The sequence below is a fragment of the Aulonocara sp. 'chitande type north' Nkhata Bay genome, linkage group LG4 (genome assembly GCF_057382095.1).
Source record: "Aulonocara sp. 'chitande type north' Nkhata Bay isolate Kocher_YH1m ecotype deep benthic linkage group LG4, A_spYH_male_GT1.1, whole genome shotgun sequence".
NCBI lineage: Eukaryota > Metazoa > Chordata > Actinopteri > Cichliformes > Cichlidae > Aulonocara > Aulonocara sp. 'chitande type north' Nkhata Bay.
In genome coordinates, this window is record NC_141347.1 from 15,154,585 (window position 1) to 15,163,348 (window position 8,764).

An 8,764-nucleotide genomic window follows, 5' to 3' on the forward strand; every position below is an offset into this window, starting at 1 on the left:
ACGGTGGAGAACAGCTGCTGACATAATGCGGATCCGAAGGTCCATAATTGGCCTACCTGGGGTTGAAAGTCTCGATAAATGCACGGCGTTTTGGCGGGTACACCGGCTTCCAAGTGTGACGCTTATTTTGAGCGATGAAAAAATGATAGAATATAATTATATTTTTATATTTCAATATCACAATAATCTTCCAATTTATAACTACAAGTTAAAAAAGAACTAACATAAATAAAATACACTTCAGCTAAATACTTCTAATTTATTTTCCCAAACCACGCGGAGCCGCGCTATAAGGACTAAAGAGCCGCAGGTTGCCGACCCCTGGACTAGTCATTTGATTCAGGTGTGCTGACCCAGGGTGATATCTAAAACCTGCAGGACACTGGCCCTCTCTCGAGGCCTGGAGTTCCCTACCCCTAGTGTGGGGGATACTTTCTTTGCACACTGTAGGCCCCTTAATACCAACTGAACATTGTTTAACTGTATCACTGTATACCTGATTATGCTTGCTGGCCAAGTCCTTTCCTTTATAACCACAGTGTACACATCTTCTGATAGCTGCTTCCAGCACGATAACACACTATGTCACGTATCTCAAAATATCCCAGCTGGATTCTAACTGTTTGATGCTATCATGTCAATATGGAGCAAAACCTGTGAAGAACTGCTTCCAGCACTTTATGTCGAATGCTTCCAACCCAGTATTAGCAGTAGCATGTAACAAGACATAGTCGTCATGCTCCAAATTATGTTAAATAGGCCATTTGTTTGAAATGACTTGTTTGAAATTATTTTCTGAATGGATGCTAATACATTAGTAAGTATTGAAAGGATAATTACAGTGTATTTCATCATGCTGCACTTCTCATTGACATAGTTAGTGTGGTTCTATTGGTCATGCCAGCTTTTTACAGGGGCCTCCTGTGTAGCAACTTGCTGACTGCCCTATTCCTCTGCAGACAATGGGGAGAGAACATTTTTTAAGATTTTTAAGACTTCAAAACAAGAAAAACATACAACTTACAAAGCACCACTGAAAAGGTTTTTCCAAACAGCAAGAGCGCCTTTTAAAGTTTGGATGTTGAGCTGTTTCACCAAAGACATATGTGTAGTGCAGCACATTATGCCTGCGCCCCCGTGCCCTCTCGTCCCCATCAAAGGTTGCAGGGTCTGCTGCTTTTAAGGGAAGATTGCTGATGTTTTCAAAGCTGACACAATTCACTGAAATCCAGCACACTCGTTCTAACGGCGCTCTGATCACAGAACATCAGTAAATCCATTTTAACACAACATATTTTAAATTTGTGTTGCGTCCACCATTTTTTATTGCTTTTCTCTCACTCACCCTCACATAAATCACACCCAAACACTCCCATTCAAACAGTGAAAAACATCTTTCAAAGCTTTGAAGCCCCGTTTCCCTCGCAGCAGTTGCGGCTTAATGTAGGTTGCTTGGAAACAACCCAGAATTTGGCACCTAATTGGAGCGTGCGTGTGCTCCATTCAGCGGGCAGGCGGCTGGCGACTCTGTTGTGCAAACTCAGGATAATTAGACAAAGTGAATTCTAGATCACATCTGGCACAGTGGAGGGAGAATAAGCAGCGGAGGGCCTATTGGATCATGTGGAGTGTTGACCGCTGAAGGCCTCAGAGATTTAACGGCTCTGTTTTTTTGTCTATGCTTGCGTGCACTTGCAAGAGTACTTGCAATTTTATTTGCCTGTGTCCTTATTTGTGTACTAGAGATAGCACATGTGTGTAAATTAGTGTTCTGTGGAACTACTGAATGAAAAAACTGCTCGACAGGCCTTTTGAACACGCAAGGGAGCAAGAGTTTGTGCTTTTTTTTTTTTTTTTTTGAAGTACTGAGTGCTGAATACAAAGAGGGTGATGTGTTTAATCATGTCGGTCGATGTCTGAAGTGCTGGAGGCGCTATATCTCCCTGTGGTTTTCTTTGTCTTTGTGCTTAACCTACACAATCTGTTTTTACGAGTGTGTGTCTGTGTGTGTGTGTGTGCGTGTGTGAGACAAATGCGAATGATACGTTTCATCATGTGTTTCCCGGTGTTTGATGTGGCGTAGGAGCTCCTTTCACTCATCATTCTACTCCCTCTCTTCCTTTCTCACTCCGCCACAGCTCATCTCTCCACCACTCTGTCTCCCACCTGCTTTCTTTCTGCCTTCACCTCTTCTCTCTCTTCCACCCACTCCTCACTCTTCCTCCCCCACCACCTCACTTTCTTTCCTCCCCCCCTCTCTGTAAGCTCAGAGGCCCGGAGTCTTTGAAAGCTTTGACTCCTGTGGCTCTGGCTGCTGCTGCTGCTACACTCCCAGTATGGATGGGCATGAATATTTCATCTCTGGAATAAAAGAAGGGAGTGAGAGGTGGTTGGGGGGCAGGGTTGGTCGGAGGCGAGGAGTGAATAATGTGTAAGATAGAGGAGAAAGGGCAGGGGGGAGACGTCATAGAGAAAGACAGGTGAGTGCAGCAGGTACAAATTATTGCAAAGATGAAGAAATGCAAATGTAGACGAGATGAAAAGCTGAAAACAGGAAGAGATGGGAGTAAACACATGTGGAATACCAACTTGTGTTAGAGCAGAGTCCCTCGGCTATCCAGCCGTTTTTGTATTTGTCTCGAGTAACTCTCATCATTGTCCTCGTCTACATTCCGTCGCTCCTCTTTCTTCCTTTCGGTCTCTCTTTCTCTCGCTCCACATCTTGTCATCATCCATTTCAAGGTGACAGCTTGTAGGATAATCTAATCTTGCATCTCTCCACATGGGACAATCTGTCACTGGCTCAAACAAAGCATGTAGATATGTGTTGAATATTTGTGTGCATGCTATTGTGTGTGGATGAAAGTGAGAAGAAGAAAAAAGGAAAAGACAAAAGGAATTTGACTTCACAGGAACACGATTTTTAATTTAGGGGTTTGATTATGCTAAAATGTTAATTCAATTCAATTTTATTTATGTAGCGCCAACTCACAACAACAGTTCCCCCAAGGTGCTTTATATTGCAAGGCAAAGACGGTATGATAAAAAGAAAGCAGAGAAAACCCTAATAATATGACCCTTTATGAGCGAGTGCTTTGGCGACAATGGGAAGGAAAAACCCCGTTTAACAGGAAGAAACCTCTGGCAGAACCAGAGTAAGACAGGACAAAGACATGCTGTGGAAGAGAGTGAGAGAATAGTAATAACTAATGCTTTGAACAACACGATTCATTTATAACTGTAAAAAAAATTGCTCTAGGGTAGTGATGTCACATACTTGACAATCTCCTGATGCAGATATCGTTCCAATAATGTCTTTTCTACATTTCTTTAAACACATGACCCGTTTGTAAAAATTCGTCATCGTCTGTGTTGCTCGTTACTCTTCTCTCTTTGTGTCAAGTCACATCACATGTTTACAATATAATTAAGTCTAACACTGGCATCAGTGACCATTTTATTTTTTGAGCCGATATAAGCTGTTTGCTGATTTATCGGCATTCTTAACAGCCGATAAATGAGAAAATAAATAAAGAGATGGAAGAAATCCCCTTCAAGCATGTTTTGTGTTGATGTTGTATAGTTTGCCTACCAGAGAAACTCTGCAACTGTGCTCTTGGCAACACATATTTGGAATGCTATAAACACAAAAACCCGGTGAGCCGAGCAGAGAAATTCATGATTTATGACAATTAAACACGATTTTCATAACCCGTATTGTCATATTTTCTTCGACACTACACTAAACACATTTTAGGGAAATCTGTTTATGTTTTGTGGGTCTGGAAAAAAAGACAGATATTTTTGATTACATATCTGATTTTTAAATTGCTAAACTCTATGTTTTGTATTGTGCATTACTTGAGCTGCCATGGGATAGAGTATATTTGCGCTCAACAACAGCTTACAAGAAAGAATATTTTCTCCCAAGGAAAATATAATTACACGATTGTAACAATGAATCCTTAAACAATAAAAGCACACATTCAGGGACTCCCCTGAGAGCTGCAGTTGTTAACAGTTAAATGTTTAATCCTGGTACCGGAACACTGAGGAGCTCTAATGATCTACACCAGGAAGAATGGAAGAATATCTGATGTGGGACTAGGAGCTGTTATAATGCGGGACCACACTGTCTTTGACGCGATTGGTCCATCTGACAGACGTGGTGGTGGTGGGGCTTCCATAACTGGTCATGCTAACGTGATACCAAGAGAGATTTTCTTGTACTATGTTCACTACAACTACCAACAACTTTCTTTTTCTCCATAATTAAACAAACAACATAAATGAAACCATACTGGGTAATTTATTCAAAACTAAGCTCAAATCTTTTAAAGTTATTCCACACATTTGCTACATTATTTGTTCAGTTTCTTTTAATCTTGTCACTCTACCCTTGGGTTTAAGCTAACTAGACAGCATGCTAAATTTGCCGTGCTCAACAAAATAATAAATAATAAAATCTGATTACAGCTGTTCAAAGTGATGCATCACCTTCACTCTGCTCACTCTGTTACCTGTCCCGAGGATTTGATATCCAGCACGTAACTCTAGTGTAAAGGCAGGATTCTTTCTATGAGCTATGAGAGAAGTTTGAGATCTTCACACTGAGCAAACAGAGCCTCAGGTGGTCCGTGATAAAGCAATATGCCTGTCTTTGAAGTGTTGGCTATCAGCAATGTAGCACACTCAATATGAGGACAGTGACCCTAGAGTGGGCTTCACTGCACTGAGGCAATGGTTTCTTTCTACAGTGTATAAATCCCCCCCCCCCCCCCAAAAAAAAAAACCATATTGTAACTCATCTATCCTGCCTTCAAGTAATACAAGAGAAATGTTGTCCCCCCAAACTAAAATACAAACATTGGGGGTCTGCAAGCTAAGCTTACAATGCAAAAACAAAGTGGATAGAAGCTTGCACATAAAAATCATTGATGATGGAGGAAGAGTGTTAAAAAAGATTGCAGGGCACAGCATGTAACAGACCGCATGGCTCATGAGTCAGAGTGCTCCAACAGTGCCGTACTACCAATACGTGCTCGTGATCCTTAATTAATGAGTTTACATGAAGGTGAGTGTGTAGTGCTATTGGAGGATCCATTGCTAATGAAGTGGCTTATTTGTGTCCACTTCCTTGATTGTAATTTTTGAATACGGAGACGATAGCTGAGAGGACTTACAAGGAGAGAGACAGAGAGGGAGAATCAGAGAGGGTAAAAGAGGGAGTCATTTTTAATGTTCTCTGGGCACTCTTGTCAGAAAAAAGCCAAGACTGCAAATTGTGTGTTTGTGCATGCCTACCTACTGTATGATTGCGTATATCCTTCTACCCAGCACATAATTGATTTGGAGCAGATGGTAAAGCCCTCAGAGGACACGAATGCTCGCTCTGAAAATGTTTAGAGGACAAAGCAGAAAGCACAGAGATGGATTCATTTTTAAATGGGTCTCTTCAGACACACACGCAAATGCACCTTTTTTTGTTATCATTATTCTAATGAACGGCATTGGAGGAAGAGGTACTCAGGCCTTTTGTGCCACAGTGTACAAATCCTCCCTCTTCAGTATTACGTGTCTCCTGCCAGTTTGCATGTCTCACCCTTCACCAGTGCTTGTACTCAGATTCCACTCATTTTCTCAGCTCTCCACTCATCTTCTGATAGTAATTTAACTTTACACCACATTTTTTTTAGGAATGAGCGTGCACGGCAGTTTCCAGAAAATTGTATTTAATAAAAAATGCAGGTGTTGATTATGCGCAGACTAATGAAAGCATATCAGCTCCAAGCTTCATGTAGACCATGAGTAAGTATAACAGCACGCTATGAGGACTTACGCTACAGGTTTTAAACCAAAGGAACAGATTCTTCACAGATAATAAAGACAAGTGGATGCATGGCACACGTGATCAACTTTGAATGAAGATTTAAAAAGGAATGAATGAATGAAAGGAATGATAGTAAATCATTTAGGATTTCATGAATAAAAAAAATTGAACAGAGCGAATTGTCACAGACAGCAAAGTGCGTTCGTGCATACCAAATGTTGTCAACAAAGATGAAGGCTCCCGAGTTACCTACTTCAAAAAATTATGATGCGTCTGCTCACCGCATCACAGAGAAAACGGCAAGACAAAAAGATGGAGAAAGAAGTTACAATTTATTTCTTCTTGTGTTGTGTTACTGCTCGATTGACTGCAGCTGGTCCATGCTGAGGCTCGGCTCTTTACCGGCACATGCAAACCCTGATTGGCGTTCTTACACTCTGATCTCCTCGCTGATCTTTTAACCCTGCACACTCGTGTTGGATCATTGATGTCTGCAGAGCAAATGCTCCTAACTATCCCGAGGTACAGTTTCAAACACAGAGGAGTTTGTTACTTTGCAGTAGCTCCTCCTAATTTGTGGCACAAACTGCTGCTTCACCTTTTTCTTAAAACCATTTTGAAAGACTATTTTTACTCTTTGACTTTTAAAGCAGACTTCTGATCATTTTTTTTATTTATGTTGTTTTCTTTTTTAAATTTTTCTTGTTTCTATGTTATTTTACACTTTTATCTGTACAGCACTTCAAATCCAGAGCATTTACTTAATAAAGACGTAAAACTCAACTGCACTCATAGATCATGTCACTCATATCTATATTACTACTATATAAAATGTATTTTGTATTGTTTAAATACATGTCAGTACATTTTATATATATGGTTGTAGAGTTATGTTATTTTGTAAGATTACATCCTATTGCTCTAATTTCGTTGTGCTTGCATAATAACAATAAAGAGTCTCGAATCTTCAGTTTTAAGCCTCAGTCTTGTGTGTAACGCTGCATCTTTTTAACAATTAACAGAAATACGTTACAACATGTGTACAGCTCAAGGATGCCGTCTTAATTACTACATTTCTCAGCAAGTTATTTTGAATATTTATGGTTGCGCAAAGCACGAGAGATCCATCTAAAGGTTTGAGCTGTTTGTGCAACTTATTAACAGAAAATGGGATTATCATGATTTATTCACGCTGCATTTATTCGACTGATGCTTGAAAACACAAAGGCATGGTTTATGAGCGTCGGGATCGCTAATAGGCTACAATTACGAGCATCTTTCATCGTCGACTCATGATCCAAAAGCTGGCACAGCACCTAAACAGAATTTATTTCTTGTGGATATTTGGTTTCTATCACCCATCTGCTCCCTCTTCCACCAAAAGGTGGCCTCTAAAGGGAGCTCTGGTCTCCTGTCTTCTTCTTCTTTAAATGAATGCCATATATACATGGTTTAATGACCAAAGCAATTCAAGTTCCACTGTGAGAAACCTGTTCCTACTTTCTCAAACAAGGGAAAGCAGCCGTTAAGTAAGTTCTTTCCAAAGTGCTACAAAAATATTGATTGGTTGAGACAGCATGGGTTACACAATCAGGTGGGAAACCAACAAATAGTATCCAGCCCTAATGCTGTGTTCAAAGCCTGAACTAAATGAATGAAACATAAAGCAAACCAATGCCGTCTATTTAGAATCACATAAGCCATTTGGTGTGTAGATTTGTGCCAAGTGCCTCCCACACGGTGTCATGCCTGTATATATTTTTAACAAGCGGAGCCTCAGAGGAAACAAAACCAACAACTTTGGCAGTATTACAGATATATACAAAGCCGGTTGCCTGTATGTGAAAGAGTGCTGCGTTAACAAAGCTGTAAAGGATCGGCGAGGGAGGAAGATGGGTGACATAAACGGAGGAGGGGAAACGCTTGTTCCTGTCCAGATGGAGCCTCTGTGGGAGTTTGGCCTGTGTGTGTGTGTGTGTGTGTGTGTGTGTGTGTGTGTGTGTGTGTGTGTGTGTGTGTGTGTGTGGAGGCTGCGTAGGTGAAATACCTACTAAGTTAAATAAGAGAAACTGATGAGTACGCTGATATAAGGATTTCCATACAAAGTAATTATTGAAATGTACATATAGTACAAAAATGTTTCTGCTTACTGTGAGTAAATATAATTAACTCTAATAATAAGTGAGTTATCAATTATTACCTACATTTTCATGAAGTCAGATTTTGCTAAAAGTGCTCAATCATTCAGGACCAGCCAAGTGACCGGAGGGCTTCCTCTAATCAAAAATATGATTATTATTTCATAATAATTCACAAAACCAGTGCTGGGATCATTACTCAAAAAAGTAATACAATACAACTTTATTTATATAGCACGAAGGTACACCAAAGTGCTTCACAACAAGGTTAAAACACAAGATATAAGATAAAAGGCTATAACAGAGTACAAAAACCCCCCAAAAGTACAGACAAAATAAAACATTAGAGCAAAGTTTAGAAGATAAAATTACTAGATATTCATAAATATAAGGTGGGGGTATTTATACAGTGGAACATTAGTAGAAGATAAATAACACAAGGGTAAAATATAGAGGATGTGCACTAACTAACTGAAAACGCTTGGTCAAACAGGTACGTTTTTAACTAAGATTTAAATGAATAGATGGAATCAGAGGCGCGAATAGCAGCAGGAAGATTGTTCCAGAGGCTCGGGACTGCCAGGGCAAAAGCATGGTCACCTCTGGTCTGATCTGCACTAAGAGTAATTGTCCTGATGATCTTAGGGCTCTCCTAGAGGTATATGGATTAAGGAGTTAAGTGAGGTAGCACGGTGCAGTATTGTTTATGATTTTAAAGGTAAGCAACAGAATTTATTACACATTACTCAATGTATTACACATTACTCAATACTTTAAAAAAAAAATATGGATTACC